Source organism: Arachis hypogaea, chromosome 7, assembly GCF_003086295.3.
Source record: "Arachis hypogaea cultivar Tifrunner chromosome 7, arahy.Tifrunner.gnm2.J5K5, whole genome shotgun sequence".
NCBI classification, from domain to species: Eukaryota; Viridiplantae; Streptophyta; class Magnoliopsida; order Fabales; family Fabaceae; genus Arachis; species Arachis hypogaea.
Window position 1 is genome coordinate 50768335 of NC_092042.1, and position 18448 is coordinate 50786782.

The 18448-nt window shown below is 38.9% G+C and overlaps 1 non-coding gene across 1 annotated transcript; it reads left to right on the forward strand.

Annotated features, from left to right (window-relative positions):
• The first annotated feature begins 7832 nt into the window (after window positions 1-7832).
• Window positions 7833-7936, forward strand: LOC112704698 (small nucleolar RNA R71). Its single transcript, XR_003155309.1, has one exon. It is a non-coding gene; the product is annotated as a small nucleolar RNA R71 (small nucleolar RNA).
• Window positions 7937-18448: the final 10512 nt, after the last annotated feature.

Genomic DNA, 18448 nt, shown 5'->3' on the forward strand with positions numbered 1-18448 from the left:
TATACTAAATGAAAGATGATTGAATAGGCTTTAAAATGGTTTAAGTTTTGTGAAAATCTGATTTTGGTAGAGGAAGATATGATTGTGGAAAATTTGGTGTCAAAATTTGAAATTCTGCAATGTTGTAGAATTTTGTGATTTCTGGTATGTGTGCGCACGCACACCCCTGTGATTTTTCAAACCTGTGCGCACGCATAGCCTTGTGTGTACGTACACACAGGAGAATGCCTTCTGTTTAGAGGTCTAGCATAACCTGTGTGCACACATAACCAATGAAGATTTACAACCTGTGCGCACGCACAGACCTGTGCGCATGCACACGTTGGGAAGGGCATTCTTTTGAGGGCGCTAGCATGCCTTGTGCGAGCGAATAGAATTGAAGAATTTTGTACTTGTGCATACGCACACCTCTATGCGTACGCACACTTTTTAAAACTTCTCCTGGGCATGTGATAAGAGAACTTTTGCGTGGTCAAGAAATTTGCGGATAAATCCTTGTTGCAAGTATAGTTTCTAAACCTTCAAAAGTTCTTTCATACAAACTTTTTGGGTGTCACAAGTAACAAACCCCTTTAAAAATTGTTAACCGAGTATTCAAACCTCGGGTCGTCTTCTCAAGAAACTGCAAGGACGTATGTTCTTATTATTGGCTATGGAGATTGTGAATTCGGGGTTTCAAGAATGAGGAATAAGTAATATAAATGGCAAGTGGTGCACAAATTTGCAATCCGCACAACTAACCAGCAAGTGCACTGGGTCGTCCAAGTAATACCTTACGTGAGTAAAGGTCGATCCCACGGAGATTATTGGTTTGAAGCAAGCTATGTTTATTTTATTATTCTTAGTCAGGATGCCAATAAGGTTATTTGGATTTAATTGTAAGAAGTAAAAATGTTTGGAATAAGTAATTGTTACTTTATTAATGGAGGATATGTTGGAGTTTTGGAGATGCTTTGTCCTCTGAATTTCTGCAATGTAATATTCAACTCAATTGTTTGTAAAGTTCCATCCATGGCAAGCTGTATGTAGGGTGTCACCATTGTCAGTGGCTACTTCCCATCCTCTCAGTGAAACCGGTCCAAATGCTCTGTCACAGCACGGCTAATCAGCTGTTGGTTCTCGATCATGTTGGAATAGGATCCATTGATCCTTTTGCGTTTGTCATCACGCCCAGTGGTGGACGAAATTGTGATAAAAGAGTTTCAGGCACTGTTAGAGAAACTCACAACTCCGTTCAACTAACCAGCAAGTGTACTGGGTCGTCCAAGTAATAAACCTTACGTGAGTAAGGGTCGATCCCACAGAGATTGTTGGTATGAAGCAAGCTATGGTCACCTTGTAAATCTCAGTTAGGCGGATTAAAATGGTTTATGGGTTTTCGAAAATAGAAATAAGAAAATACATAATAAAAGGGATAGAATACTTATGCAGATTCATTGGTGGGAATTTCAGATAAGCGAATGGAGATACTGTATGGCTCAAGGACGCCTGCTTTCCCACTTCTTCAACTCAATCCTTCTTACTCCTTTCCATGGCAAGCTGTGTATAGGGGTTCACCATCAGCGGTGGCTACTTTCAATCCTCTCGGGAAAATGATCCTATGCGGCTGTCACTCGCACGGCTAATCGTCTGGAGGCATCACCCATGGTTGATGGCTACATCCCATCCTCGCAATGAAAACTACGCTCACGCACTCTGTCACAGCACGGCTAATCACTGGTTGGTTCCTGCGCCTACTGGAATAGAATCCCTTGATTCTTTTGCGTCTGTCACTAACGCCCAGCACTTGCAAGTTTGAAGCACGTCACAGTCATTCATTACCGGAATCCTACTCGGAATACCACAGACAAGGTGAGACTTTCCGGATTCCCAGGATCCTACTCGGAATACCACAGACAAGGTGAGACTTTCCGGATCCTCATAAATGCCGCCATCTATCTAGCTTATACCACGAAGATTCTGTTGGGGAATCTAAGAGATACACATTCAAGCTCTGTTGCATGTAGAACGGAAGTGGTTGTCAATCACGTGCGTTCATAAGTGAGAATGATAATGATCGTCACTTTCATCATTACATTCATCATGTTCTTGGGTATGAATGAATATCTTGGAATAAGAATAAGAGAGATTTGAATAAAAGAAAATAGAATTGCATTAATACTTGAGGTACAGCAGAGCTCCACACCTTTAATCTATGGTGTGCAGAAACTCCACCGTTGAAAATACATAAGTAAAAGAGGTTCAGGCATGGCCGAATGGCCAGCCCTCTCCATGATCAAGTGACCGAATATTCAAAGAATTAAAGTGGTCAAAAGATTCCTAATACAATAGATAAATGTTCTATTTATAATAAACTAGCTCCTAGGGTTTACATGAGTAAGTAATTGATGCATAAATCCACTTCCGGGGCCCACTTGGTGTATGCTTGGGCTGAGCTTGATTAATCCACGAGCTGAGGCTTCTCTTGGAGTTGAACTCCGAGTTATGACGTGTTTTGGGCGTTCAACTCCGGATCATGACGTTTTTCTGGCGTTTAACTCCAGACAGCAGCTTGTACTTGGCGTTCAACGCCAAGTTACGTCGTCAATCTTCGAATAAAGTATGGACTATTATATATTGCTGGAAAGCTCTGGATGTCTAATTTCCAACGCCGTTGAGAGCGCGCCAATTGGAGTTCTGTAGCTCCAAAAAATCCATTTCGAGTGCAGGGAGGTCAGATTCCAACAGCATCAGCAGTCCTTTTGTCAGCCTTCTTCAGAGTTTTGCTCAAGTCCCTCAATTTCAGCCAGAATTTACCTGAAATCACAGAAAAACACACAAACTCATAGTAAAGTCCAGAAATGTGAATTTAACATAAAAACTAATGAAAACATCCCTAAAAGTAGCTCAAACTTACTAAAAACTATATAAAAACAATGCCAAAAAGCGTATAAATTATCCGCTCATCACAACACCAAACTTAAATTGTTGCTTGTCCCCAAGCAACTGAAAATCAAATAGGATAAAAGAAGAGAATATACTATAAATTCCAGAATATCAATGAATATTAATTTAATTAGATGAGCGGGACTCGTAGCTTTTTGCTTCTGAATAGTTTTGGCATCTCACTTTTTCCCTTGTAGTTCAGAGTGATTGGCGTCTCTGGGAACTCAGAATTTTGGATAGTGTTATTGACTTTCCTAGTTAAGCATGTTTGATTCTTGAACACAGCTACTTATGAGTCTTGGCCGTGGCCCTAAGCATTTTGTTTTCCAGTATTACCACCGGATACACAAATGCCACAGACACATAACTGGGTGAACCTTTTCAGATTGTGACTCAGCTTTGCTAGAGTCCCCAGTTAGTGGTGTCCAGAGCTCTTAAGCACACTCTTTTGCTTTGGATCACGACTTTAACCACTCAGTCTCAAGCTTTTCACTTGGACCTTCATGACACAAGCACATGGTTAGGGACAGCTTGGTTTAGCCGCTTAGGCCTGGATTTAATTTCCTTGGGCCCTCCTATCCATTGATGCTCAAAGCCTTGGATCCTTTTTACCCTTGCCTTTTGGTTTTAAGGGCTATTGGATTTTTCTACTGCTCCTTCTTTTTCTTTCTATTTTTTTTTGCAAGCTTCCTTTTTCACTGCTTTTTCTTGCTTCAAGAATCAATTTCATGATTTTTTTCAGATCATCAATAACATTTCTCTTTGTTCATCATTCTTTCAAAAGCCAACAATTTTAACACTCATAAACAACAAGATCAAAAATATGCACTGTTCAAGCATTCATTCAGAAAACAAAAAGTATTGCCACCACATCAATATAATTAAATTAAATTCAATGATAAATTCGAAATCTATGTACTTCTTGTTCTTTTGAATTAAAACATTTTTCATTTAAGAGAGGTGAAAGACTAATGGATTTTATTCATAGCTTTAAGGCATGGTTACATACTAATGATCATGAAGTAGAGACACAAAACATAGATAAACACAATACTAAAAACCGAAAACAGAAAGAGATAAAGAACAAGGAATGAATCCACCTTTAGTGGCGTCTTCTTCTTGAAGGTCCAACAATGTCCTTAAGCTCTTCTATGTCCCTTCCTTGCCTTTGTTGCTCCTCCCTCATTGCTCTTTGATCTTATCTTTATTTCTTGGAGAATGATGGAGTGCTCATGATGTTCCACCCTTAATTGTTCAACATTATGGCTCAAATCTTCTAAGGAGGTGTTGAGTTTCTCCCAATAGTTGTTGGGAGGAAAGTGCATTCCTTGAGGCATCTCAGGAATTTGTTGATGATGAGCTTCCTCATGCACTTCTTGAGGGCCGTGAGGAGCTTCTCTTACTTGCTCCATCCTTTTCTTGGTGATGGGCTTGTCTTCTTCAATGGGGGTATCTCCTTCTATGATGACTCCAGCTGAGTAGCACAGATGGCAAATAAGGTGAGGAAAAGCTAGCCTTGCCATGGGTGAAGGCTTGTCGGCTATTTTGTAGAGTTCATTGGAGATGACTTCATGAACTTCCACTTCCTCTCCAATCATGATGCTATGGATCATGATGGCCCGATCCACAGTAACTTCAGATCGGTTGCTAGTAGGAATGATGGATCTTTGGATGAACTCCAACCATCCTCTAGCCACGGGCTTGAGATCCAGTCTTCTTAGTTGAACTGGCTTGCCTTTGGAGTCTATTCTCCACTGAGCTCCTTCCACACATATGTCCATTAGGACTTGGTCCAACCTTTGGTTAAAGTTGACCCTTCTAGTGTAGGGGCGTTCATCTCCTTGCATCATGGGCAAGTGAAATGCCAACCTCACATTTTCCGGACTAAAATTTAAGTATTTCCCCCGAACCATTGTGAGATAGTTCTTTGGATTCGGGTTCATACTTTGATCATGGTTCCTAGTGATCCATGCATTGGCATAGAACTCTTGAACCATCAATATTCCGACTTGTTGCATGGGGTTGGCTAGGACTTCCCAACCTCTTCTTTGAATTTTATGTCGGATTTCCGGATACTCATTCTTTTTGAGCTTGAAAGGGACCTCGGGGATCACCTTCTTCTTTGCCACAACATCATAGAAGTGGTCTTGATAGCTCTTGGAGATGAATCTTTCCATCTCCCATGACTCGGATGTGGAAGCTTTTGTCTTCCCTTTCCCTTTTCTAGAGGATACTCCGGCCTTAGGTGCCATTGATGGTAATGGAAAAACAAAAAGCTTATGCTTTTACCACACCAAACTTAAAATATTGCTCGCCCTCGAGCAAGAAAGAAAAGAAGAGAAGAAGAAGAAGAAGAGACTATGGTAGAGAGGGAAAGAAGTAGTTTCGGCTATGGGGCAGAAGAAGGGGTTGTGTTGTGTGAAAATGAAATAGAATGGAAGGGTATTTATAGGGATAGGGGAGGGTGGGTGTTCGGCCATTTTGGGTGGGAATGGGTGGGAAATTGAATTTGAATTGTATGAAGGTAGGTGGGGTTTATGGGGAAGAGTGGATTGAGGTGATTGGTGAAGGTTTTTGGGAAGTGTGATATGGGAAAGGGTGAAATGAGATTTGGATTAGGAGAGTGTGATTAGGATTGAAAGAAAAGGGGGAATATGGTAGGTGGGGATCCTGTGGGGTCCACAGATCCTGGGGTGAAAAGAAATACCATTCCTTCACCATATAGGCATGTAAATTGCCTTCGTGCATCATTCTGGCGTTCAAACGCCCATTGGTGCACGTTCTGGGCGTTCAACGCCCATGTAATGCATGTTTCTGGCGTTGAACGCCAGTTTCATGCTTGTTGCTGGCGTTTAATGCTAGCTTGTCTCCTCCAGGCACATTCCTGGCGTTCAGCGCCAAGATGTTGCTTGTTTCTGGCGTTCAGCGCCAGAATGATGCTTTGTTCTAGCGTTGAACGCCAGCCAGATGCATCTTACTGGCGTTGAACGCCAGTCTGCGCTACCTCCAGGGTGAAAAAAATTTTTCTTCTATTTTTGACTCTGTTTTTAATTTTTTTTTTTTATTTTTTCGTGACTCCTCATGATCATGTACCTAATAAAACACAAAATAACAATAGAACAAAATAAAATAAAAATTAGATAAATAAAATTGGGTTGCCTCCCAACAAGCGCTTCTTTAATGTCAATAGCTTGACAGTGGCTCTCATGGAGCCACAAGGTGATCAGGTCAATGTTAGTGTAGTCCCAACACCAAACTTAGAGTTTGGATATGGGGTCTGAACACCAAACTTAGAGTTTGGTTGTGGCCTCACAACACCAAACTTAGAGTTTGACTGTGTGGGCTCTTCTTGACTCTGAACTGAGAGAAGCTCTTCGTGCTTACTCTCTTTTGTCACAGAGGGATGGCCATGTGCTTTAAACACAAGGTAGTCCCCATTCAATTGAAGGACTAATTCTCCTCTGTTGACATCTATCACAGCTCCTGCTGTGGCTAGGAAAGGTCTTCCAAGGATGATGCAATCATCCTTTTCCTTCCTAGTGTCTAAGATTATGAAATCAGCAGGGATGTAAAGGCCTTCAACCTTTACTAGCACGTCCTCTAATATTCCATAAACTTGTCTCAATGACTTATCTGCCAATTGTAATGAGAACAAGGCAGGTTGTACCTCAATGATCCCCAGCTTCTCCATTACAGAGAGTGGCATAAGATTTATCCCTGACCCCAGATCACATAGAGCTTTTTCAAAGCTCATGGTGCCAATGGTACAAGGTATTAAGAACTTGCCAGGATCTTGTTTCTTTTGAGGTAGAGTTTTCTGAATCCAAGTATCTAGTTCACTAATGAGCAAGGGAGGTTCACTTTCCCAAGTCTCATTACCAAACAGCTTGGCATTCAGCTTCATGATAGCTCCTAAATATTGAGCAACTTGCTCTCCAGTCACATCTTCATCCTCTTCAGAGGAAGAATAGTCTTCAGAGCTCATGAATGGCAGAAGAAGATTTAATGGAATCTTTATGGTCTCTAGATGAGCCTCAGATTCCTCTGGATCCTTAATAGGAAACTCCTTCTTGCTTGAAGGACGTCCCAGGAAGTCTTCCTCACTAGGATTTTCGTCCTCCTCCTCCCTAGTGCATTCGGCCACTTTGATCAAATCAATGGCCTTGCACTCTCCTTTTGGATTCTCTTCTGTATTGCTTGGGAGAATACTGGGAGGAGTTTCAATGACTTTTTTACTCAGCTGGCCCACTTGTGCCTCCAGATTTCTAATGGAGGATCTTGTTTCATTCATGAAACTGAAAGTGGCTTTTGACAGATCAGAGACAATATTGGCTAAATTAGAAGTGTTTTGTTCTGAATTCTCTGTCTGTTGCTGAGAAGATGATGGATATGGCTTACTATTGCTCAGCCTATTGCGTCCACCATTGTTAAAGCCTTGTTGAGGCTTTTGTTGATCCTTCCAGGAGAAATTTGGGTGATTTCTCCATGATGGGTTATAGGTGTTTCCATAAGGTTCACCCATGTAATTAACTTCTGCCATGGCAGGGTTCTCAGGATCATAAGCTTCTTCAGAAGCTACCTCTCTAGTACTGTTGGATGCATGTTGCAATCCATTCAGATTTTGAGAGATTATGTTGACCTGTTGAGTCAACATTTTGTTCTGAGCCAATATGGCATTCAGAGCATCAATTTCAAGAACTCCTTTCTTCTGAGGTATCCCATTATTCACGGAATTCCTCTCAGAGGTATACATGAACTGGTTGTTTGCAACCATATCAATGAGTTCTTGAGCCTCTTCATGCGTTTTCTTCAGGTGAATAGATCCACCTGCAGAATGGTCCAATGACATTTTCGAAAATTCAGAGAGACCATAATAGAATATATCTAATAGGGTCCATTCTGAAAACATGTCAGATGGACATCTTTTGGTCAGCTGCTTGTATCTTTCCCAAGCTTCATAGAGGGATTCACCATCTTTTTGTTTGAAGGTTTAAACATCCACTCTCAGCATGCTCAGCTTTTGAGGAGGAAAGAATTTATCCAAGAAGGCAGTGACCAGCTTATCCCAGGAGTCCAGGCTATCCTTAGGTTGTGAATCCAACTATATTCTAGCTCTGTCTCTTACAGCAAAAGGGAAAAGCATGAGTCTGTAGACTTCAGGATCAACTCCATTCGTCTTTACAATCTCACAGATCTGCAAGAACTCAGTTAAAAACTGATAAGGATCTTCAGATGGAAGTCCATAAAACTTGCAGTTTTGTTGCATTAATGCAACTAGTTGAGGCTTAAGCTCAAAGTTATTGGCTCCAATGGCAGGAATGGAGATGCTTCTTCCATCAAACTTGGACGTTGGCTTTGTGAAGTCACCAAGCATTCTCCTTGCATTATTATTATTATTATTTTCAGCTGCCATCTCCTTCTCTTGTTCGAAAATTTCTGAAAGGTTACCTTTAGAATAATTTAATTTAGCTTCTCTTAATTTTCTCTTCAGAGTCCTTTCAGGTTCTGGATCAACTTCAACAAGAGTGCCTTTTTCTCTGTTCCTACTCATATGAAAGAGAAGAAAACAAGAAAAGAAAGAGGAATCCTCTATGTCACAGTATAGAGATTCCTTTATGTTAGTAGAAGAAGAAGGGGGTAGAAGAATGAAGATGGGGATTCGGATTTTTGGATGAAGAGCGGTGAAGAGAAGTGTTAGTATTTAAATAATTAAATAGAAGAAGAAAAGAGAAGGAAGATTTCGAAAATAATTTTTGAAAAAGAGGTTAGTAATTTTCGAAAATCAAAGACAAAATATAATTAAAATTAAAATTTAAAACAAAAGGAATTTTTGAAAAAGAGAGGGAGAATTTTCGAAAATTAGAGAGGGAAAAGTAGTTAGGTGGTTTTGAAAAAGATAAGAAACAAACAAAAAGTTAGTTAGTTGATTGAAAAAGATTTGAAATCAAATTTTGAAAAAGATAAGAGGATAAGAAGTTAGATAAGATATTTTGAAATCAAATTTTGAAAAAAAATAAAATTTTTGAAAAAGATAAGATAAAAGATAAAAAGATAAGATAAAAATTTTAATAAAAAGATATTTTGAAAAAGATTTAATTTTTAAAAAGACTCAACTAACAAGAAACTACAAGATAAGATTCTAGAACTTAAAGATTGAACCTTTCTTAACAAGAAAGTAACAAACTTCAAATTTTTGAACCAATCACATTAATTGTTAGCTAATTTTCGAAAATTTGATATAAAGATAAGAAAAAGATTTTTGAAAATATTTTGAAAAATAATTTTGAAATTTTTGAAAAATTAAAAAAAATGAAAAAGATATAATTTTTGAAAAAGATTTTGAAAAGATAAGATTTTTAAAATTGAAATTTTGACTTGACTTGTAAGAAACAACTAATTTTAAAAATTTTTGACCAAGTCAACCCAAAATTTCGAAAATTTGGAGGAAAATAAGGAAAAGATATTTTTTTGATTTTTTGAATTTTTAATTATAAAAGAGAAAAACAACAAAAATATTCAATGCATGAAATTTTTAGATCAAAACAATGAATGCATGCAAGAATGCTATGAATGTCAAGATGAACACCAAGAACACTTTGAAAATCATGATGAACATCAAGAACATAATTTTGAAAAAATTTTTAATGCAGAGAAAACATGCAAGACACCGAACTTAGAAATCTTTAATGCATGGAAAATATGAATGCAAAGATGCACATGAAAAACAAGAAAAGACACAAAACAAGAAATCATCAAGATCAAACAAGAAGACTTGTCAAGAACAACTTGAAGATCATGAAGAACACTATGAATGCATGAGATTTTCGAAAAATGCAAGAAAAATTTTAAAAGCATGCAATTGACACCAAACTTAAAATTTGACTCAAGACTCAAACAAGAAACACAAAATATTTTTTGTTTTTATGATTTTATGATTTTTTTTGTATTTTTATTAATTTTTTTTCGAAAAACATTATTAGAAAAATGAAAAAGAAAAGAAAAATTTTTGAAAAAGTTTTTGAAAAGAAAATTACCTAATCTGAGCAACAAGATGAACCGTCAGTTGTCCATACTCGAACAATCCCCGGCAACGGCGCCAAAAACTTGGTGGACGAAATTGTGATAAAAGAGTTTCAGGCACTGTTAGAGAAACTCACAACTCCGTTCAACTAACCAGCAAGTGTACTGGGTCGTCCAAGTAATAAACCTTACGTGAGTAAGGGTCGATCCCACAGAGATTGTTGGTATGAAGCAAGCTATGGTCACCTTGTAAATCTCAGTTAGGCAGATTAAAATGGTTTATGGGTTTTCGAAAATAGAAATAAGAAAATACATAATAAAAGGGATAGAATACTTATGCAGATTCATTGGTGGGAATTTCAGATAAGCGAATGGAGATACTGTATGGCTCAAGGACGCCTGCTTTCCCACTTCTTCAACTCAATCCTTCTTACTCCTTTCCATGGCAAGCTGTGTATAGGGGTTCACCATCAGCGGTGGCTACTTTCAATCCTCTCGGGAAAATGATCCTATGCGGCTGTCACTCGCACGGCTAATCGTCTGGAGGCATCACCCATGGTTGATGGCTACATCCCATCCTCGCAGTGAAAACTACGCTCACGCACTCTGTCACAGCACGGCTAATCACTGGTTGGTTCCTGTGCCTACTGGAATAGAATCCTTTGATTCTTTTGCGTCTGTCACTAACGCCCAGCACTTGCAAGTTTGAAGCACGTCACAGTCATTCATTACCGGAATCCTACTCGGAATACCACAGACAAGGTGAGACTTTCCGGATTCCCAGGATCCTACTCAGAATACCACAGACAAGGTGAGACTTTCCGGATCCTCATAAATGCCGCCATCTATCTAGCTTATACCACGAAGATTCTGTTGGGGAATCTAAGAGATACACATTCAAGCTCTGTTGCATGTAGAACGGAAGTGGTTGTCAATCACGTGCGTTCATAAGTGAGAATGATAATGATCGTCACTTTCATCATTACATTCATCATGTTCTTGGGTACGAATGAATATCTTGGAATAAGAATAAGAGAGATTTGAATAAAAGAAAATAGAATTGCATTAATACTTGAGGTACAGCAGAGCTCCACACCCTTAATCTATGGTGTGCAGAAACTCCACCGTTGAAAATACATAAGTAAAAGAGGTTCAGGCATGGCCGAATGGCCAGCCCTCTCCATGATCAAGTGACCGAATATTCAAAGAATTAAAGTGGTCAAAAGATTCCTAATACAATAGATAAATGTTCTATTTATAATAAACTAGCTCCTAGGGTTTACATGAGTAAGTAATTGATGCATAAATCCACTTCCGGGGCCCACTTGGTGTATGCTTGGGCTGAGCTTGATTAATCCACGAGCTGAGGCTTCTCTTGGAGTTGAACTCCGAGTTATGACGTGTTTTGGGCGTTCAACTCCGGATCATGACGTTTTTCTGGCGTTTAACTCCAGACAGCAGCTTGTACTTGGCGTTCAACGCCAAGTTACGTCGTCAATCTTCGAATAAAGTATGGACTATTATATATTGCTGGAAAGCTCTGGATGTCTACTTTCCAACGCCGTTGAGAGCGCGCCAATTGGAGTTCTGTAGCTCCAAAAAATTCATTTCGAGTGCAGGGAGGTCAGATTCCAACAGCATCAGCAGTCCTTTTGTCAGCCTTCTTCAGAGTTTTGCTCAAGTCCCTCAATTTCAGCCAGAATTTACCTGAAATCACAGAAAAATACACAAACTCATAGTAAAGTCCAGAAATGTGAATTTAACATAAAAACTAATGAAAACATCCCTAAAAGTAGCTCAAACTTACTAAAAACTATATAAAAATAATGCCAAAAGCATATAAATTATCCGCTCATCACCCAGCAATCTCGAGTTTGAAGCGCGTCACAGCCATTCAATCCTTGAATCCTACTCGAAATACCACAGACAAGGTTTAGACTTTTCGGATCCTCAAGAGTGGCCGCCATCAGTTCTAGCTTATACCACGAAGATTCTGATTAAGGAAGCTAAGAGATGCTCATTCAATCTGATGTAGAATAGAGGTGTTTGTCAGGCACACGTTCATGGATTGAGGAAGGTGATGAGTGTCACGGATCATCACCTCCTTCACAATTAAGCGCGAATGAACATCTTAGATAGGAACACACACACGTTTAAATGAAATAGAAACAATTGCATTAATTCATTGAGACGCTGCAGAGCTCCTCACCCCCAACAATGGAGTTTAGAGACTTATGCCGTCAAAGTGTATAAATATCAGATCTGAAAATGTCATGAGGTACAAAGTAAATCTCTAAAAGTTGTTTAAATAGTAAACTAATAACCTAGGTTTACAGAAAATGAGTAAACCCTGATAGATAGTGCAGAAATCCACTTCTGGGGCCCACTTGGTGTGTGCTAGGGCTGAGACTTAAGCTTTTCACGTGCTTGGGGCTGTTTTGGGCGTTCAACGCCAGGTTGTAACCTGTTTCTGGCGTTGAACTCCAACTTGTAACCTGTTTCTGGCGCTGGACGCCAGACAGCTGCGTGATACTGGCGTTGAACACCAGTTTACGTCATCTATCTTCGCGCAAAGTATGGGCTATTATATATTGCTGGAAAGCGCTGGATGTCTACTTTCTAACGCCGTTGAGAGTGCACCAATTGGACTTCTGTAGCTCCAAAAAATCTATTCTGAGTGCAGGGAGGTCAGGATCCAACAGCATCAGCAGTCCTTTTTCAGCCTAACTCAGATTTTTGCTCAGCTCCCTCAATTTCAGCCAGAAATTACCTGAAATTACAGAAAAACACACAAACTCATAGTAAAGTCCAGAAATATGATTTTTGCCTCGAAACTAATAATATTCTACTAAAAACTAGTTAAAACATACTAAAATCTACATGAAATTACCCCCAAAAAGCGTATAAAATATCCGCTCATCACAACACCAAACTTAAACTGTTGCTTGTCCTCAAGCAACTAGATAAATAAAATAGGATGAAAAGAAATTAAGAAGTAATAATATCTTAGAGTTTTGAATGGAGATCAGATTCTTATTAGATGAGCGGGGCTTGTAGCTTTTTTTTTCTGAATAGTTTTGGCATCTCCCTCTATCCTTTGAAATTCAGAATGATTGGCATCCATAGGAACTCAGAATTCAGATAGTATTATTGATTCTCCTAGTGTAGTATGTTGATTCTTGAACACAGTTACTTTATGAGTCTTGGCCGTGGCCCTAAGCACTTTGTTTTCCAGTATTACCACCAGATACATAAATGCCACAGACACATGACTAGGTGAACCTTTTCAGATTGTGACTCAGCTTTGCTAAAGTCCCCAGTTAGAGGTGTCCAGAGCTCTTAAGCACACTCTTTTTGCTTTGGATCACGACTTTAACCACTCAGTCTCAAGTTTTTCATTTGGACCTGCATGCCACAAGCACATGGTTAGGGACAGCTTGATTTAGCCGCTTAGGTCTGGAATTACTTCCTTGGACCCTCCTATCCAATGATGCTCAAAGCCTTGGATCCTTTTCACCCTTGCCTTTTGGTTTTAAGGGCTATTGGCTTTTGTTCCTCTTCTTGATCTAATGATTCCTTGTAACTCTTTTTTTTTTTTTTACTGCTTGTTATTGCTTCAAGAATCAAATTCATGATTTTTCAGATCATCAATAATATTTTTCGTGTTCCTCATTCTTTCAGGAGCCAACATTCTTCAAATTCAGGATAAAATATGCACTGTTCAAGCATTCATTCAGAGAACAAAAAGTATTGCCACCACATGTAATTAATTATAATTTTTATTATTAAGAACTCGAAAAATATAAATTACTTCTTTATTCTAAAAATCTACTACTTTATTCATGTCTGATGATGATGAGAAAAATAAATTATAACTCAATTGGAAATAAAACCAGAATAGATATGCTAATTACTACTACTACTACTACTATATCTTCTAAGGTAAATTTCTATAATAATACTATCACAGAGTTAAAGCTAAAATTAGAACTCAACAACCTGTGTTTTGGGAAGTAGATGTTCCTCTGATCTGTGGGGTGCTTGGTCCTTCAAGGATTAATTTCTGGCGCTTCAGCTCCCTTAAATCACGCCCTTGCTCTTCTTGTTCCTTAAGCAGTTTGCAAAGCATGCTACTTTGATTGTTCTGTTCTTCCTTTATTTGATTCATAGCTTCTTGCAATTTGGAAATAGATGCTTCAAGATGTTCCCAATATTCGAATTGAGGAAGTTCTGGGAGGACTTCCTGTGCTCTCCTCTTGATTGGATCATCCTGCAACTGTTGTCTGTCCATTGATATTCTAGTGATTGGCCTCTCAACTGAGATGTACTCTGTTATTCCCATATTCACTCCAGCATCTCTGCAGAGCATAGAAATTAAGCTTGGATAGGCCAATCTGGCATCCTTGGAATTCCTATTTGCTATTTTGTATAGTTCACACGAGATCAGTTGATGGACTTCTACTTCTTTTCCCAACATGATGCAGTGAATCATCACTGCTCTTTTAGTAGTAACTTCAAAACGGTTGCTGGTGGGTAATATAGAACGCCCAATGAAATCCAGCCAACCTCTGGCTACTGGTTTGAGATCTTCTCTTTTGAGTTGATTTGGGATGCCAGTTGTGCTGGTGGTCCACCTGGCTTCAGGGATGCATATATCCTCTAGAATCTTGTCCAAGCCTTTATTTACCCTCATCATTCTCCTATTAAAGGAGTCTGGGTCATCTTTCAGTTGAGGAAGCTTAAAGATCTCCCTAATTTTGTCAGGATGGGTATGAACAATCTTTCCTCTGACTAAGGTCCGATGGTCATAGAGGGCAGCTCCAATTATTCTTTGCCTGTTTGTCTGCTATAGATTAGCATAGAACTCCTGAACCATGTTCCTCCCCACTTTTGTTTCAAGATTAGCTAGGATTTCCCAGTTCCTGTTTCGAATTTGTTCTTGGATCTCCGGATATTCATCTTCTTTTAGATCGAACTTGACTTCCGGGATCACTGATCTTAGACTCATTATTTTGTAGTAATGGTCTGAATGTTCTTTAGTTAAGAACTTCCCTTGATACTAAAGTGGCTTTGGAATATTCTCTTTCTTGCCTCTTGGGTTGGGTTGTTTTCCTTTAGGGGCCATGATCAAAATGAGTATGTTTTTGTGATCACGGATAAGCACACCAAACTTAGAGGTTTGCTTGTCCTCAAGCAAAAGAAAAGATAGAAGAGGAATAGGAGGAGAGCAAGTGAGGAATGGTGGATGATGAGAGGGGCGCCGAAAGTAGATATAAAGGGAGGGGGTGGGTTTTCGAAAATAAGAAAGAGATATAAGATAAAAGATATGATTTATAAAAGATAAATATGACAAGAAAAGGATATAATTTAAAAAGATATGAATGATATTTAAAAATAAATTAGAAATTTATAATTTGAAAAAGATTTTAAAAGATACTTAAGTTTAAAAAGAGATTGGAAAAAGAGTTGGATTGGATTGAAAATCATCTGTCTTTATGGATTAAGATGCATGTAAAATCTTTGAAAAAGGGATTTCAGAAATTAGGGATTTTAGAAATTAGGATTAAAATTTTTGAAATTGAAGGATGATATTTGGAAACATGTTTATGCAAGAAATCATTAATTGAAGCATAAAAATTAGAAAATCTTTTTGAAGAAAAACGAATTTTACCTCCTCCCCACCATTCTGGCGTTAAACGCCCAAACGCTGCATGTTTTGGGCGTTTAACGCCCAATTGTTGCTTCTCCTGGGCATTCAACGCCCAGCTGTTGCTTCTTTCTGGCGTTGAACGCCAGGAAGTCCTTTGTCACTGGGCGTTTTTCTGAACGCCCAGGACGCTGTCAATCTGGCATTAAACGCCCAGAAGGTGCTTCTTTCTGGCGTTCAACGCCCAGAAGATGTTCCGTTCTGGCGTTTAACGCCCAGATGGCTATCCTTACTGGCGTTGAACGCCCAGTGGGTGCTTCTTTTGGGCGTTCAACGCCCAAAACGTTTCTTACTGGCTTTTTCATGCCAGTGAGCTTCCAAATTTCCCTATAACTCTGTGAATTCAATCAATTGCTATTTTATCTTTTGAAGATACTCTGGCATATACCTGTAAAAATCAATTAATTATCAAAAACAAAAAAAATTAAATTTTGTGAATGGTTGGGTTGCCTCCCAGCAAGCGCTTCTTTAATGTCATTAGCTGGACTATTACTGAGCTTTTAATCAAGTCTCAGTTTTGAGCATTCTTGCTCAAAATTGCTTTCAAGATAATGTTTAACTGGTGGACGAAATTGTGATCAACAATAATTCCAGGAACTGTTAGAGAAGCTTTTTCTTTCCACAACTCCGTTCAACTTTACCAGCAAGTGTACTGGGTCATCCAAGTAATACTTTACGTGAGTAAGGGTCGATCCCACAGAGATTGTTGGTATGAAGCAAGCTATGGTCACCTTGTAAATCTCAGTTAAGCAGATTTAAATTGGTTTATGATGAGTTTCGAAAATTAATAATAAATAGAAAATAAAAGGGATAGAAATACTTATGTAAATCAATAGTGGAAATTTCAGATAGGCGTATGGAGATGCTGTGCTCCTCTTGAATCTCTAATTTCTTATAGCATTCATCCAATCCTTCTTACTCCTTTCCATGGCAAGCTGTATGTAGGGCATCACCGTTGTCAATGGCTACATCACATCCTCTCAGTGAAAACGTTCCTATGCTCTGTTACAGCACGGCTAATCATCTGTCGGTTCTCAATCAAGTTGGAATAGAATCCCTTGATTCTTTTGCGCTTGTCATCACGCCCAGCCTTCAGGAGTTTGAAGCTCGTCACAATCATTCAATCCCAGAATCCTACTCGGAATACCATAGACAAGGTTTAGACTTTCTGGATTCTCATGAATGCCGCCATCTATCTAACTTATACCACGAAGATTCTGTTGGGGAATCTAAGAGATATGCGCCCGGTCTAAAGTAGAACGGAAGTGGTTGTCAGTCATGCGCGTTCAAAGGTGAGAATGATGATGAGTGTCACGGATCATCATATTCATCATGTTGAAGTGCAACGTATATCTTGGAATAAGAATAAAAGAGAATTGAATAAAAAGTAATAATAATTGTACTGAAACTTGAGGTACAGCAGAGCTCCACACACTTAATCTATGGTGTGCAGAAACTCCACTGTTGAAAATACATAAGTGAAAGGTTCAGGCATGGCCGAATGGCCAGCCCCCAAAACGTGATCAATAGTCTCCTAAGATGAAGAATAAAACAAAACTGAGACCAAAGATGTCTAATACAATAGTAACTTATCCTATTTATACTAGACTAGCTACTAGGGTTTACATGAGTAAGTAATTGATGCATAAATTCACTTCCGGGGCCCACTTGGTGTATGCTTTGGGCTGAGCTTGATCTATCCATGAGCTGAGACTTCTCTTGGAGTTGAACTCCAAGTTATAACGTGTTTTGGGCGTTCAACTCCGGATCATGACGTTTTTCAGGCGTTTAACTCCAGACAGCAGCATGTACTTGGCGTTCAACGCCAAGTTACGTCGTCAATTCCCGAATAAAGTATGGACTATTATATATTGCTGGAAAGATCTAGATGTCTACTTTCTAACACCGTTGAGAGCGCGCCAATTAGAGTTCTGTAGATCCAGAAAATCCATTTCGAGTGCAGGGAGGTCAGATTCCAACAGCATCAGCTGTCCTTTTGTCAGCCTTTTTCAGAGTTTTGCTCAAGTCCCTCAATTTCAGCCAGAAATTACCTGAAATCACAGAAAAACACACAAACTCATAGTAAAGTCCAGAAATGTGAATTTAACATAAAAACTAATGAAAACATCCCTAAAAATAGCTTGAACTTACTAAAAACTACCTAAAAACAATGCCAAAAAGCGTATAAATTATCCGCTCATCACAACACCAAACTTAAATTGTTGCTTGTCCCCAAGCAACTGAAAATCAATAGGATAAAAAGAAGAGAATATACTATAAATTCTAAAATATCAATGAATATTAATTTAATTAGATGAGCGGGATTTGTAGCTTTTTGCTTCTGAACAGTTTTGGCATCTCACTTTTTCCTTTGAAGTTTAGAATGATTGGCTTCTCTAGGAACTTAGAATTTCGGATAGTGTTATTGAATTTCCTAGTTAAGCATGTTGATTCTTGAACACAGCTACTTATGAGTCTTGGCCGTGGCCCTAAGCATTTTGTTTTCCAGTATTACCACCGGATACACAAATGCCACAAACACATAACTGGGTGAACCTTTTCAGATTGTGACTCAGCTTTTGCTAGATTCTCCAGTTAGTGGTGTCCAGAGCTCTTAAGCACACTCTTTTTGCTTTGGATCACGACTTTAACCATTCAGTCTCAAGCTTTTCACTTGGACCTTCATGAAACAAGCACATGGTTAGGGACAGCTTGGTTTAGCCGCTTAGGCCTGGATTTTATTTCCTTGGGCCCTCCTATCCATTGATGCTCAAAGCCTTGGATCCTTTTTACCCT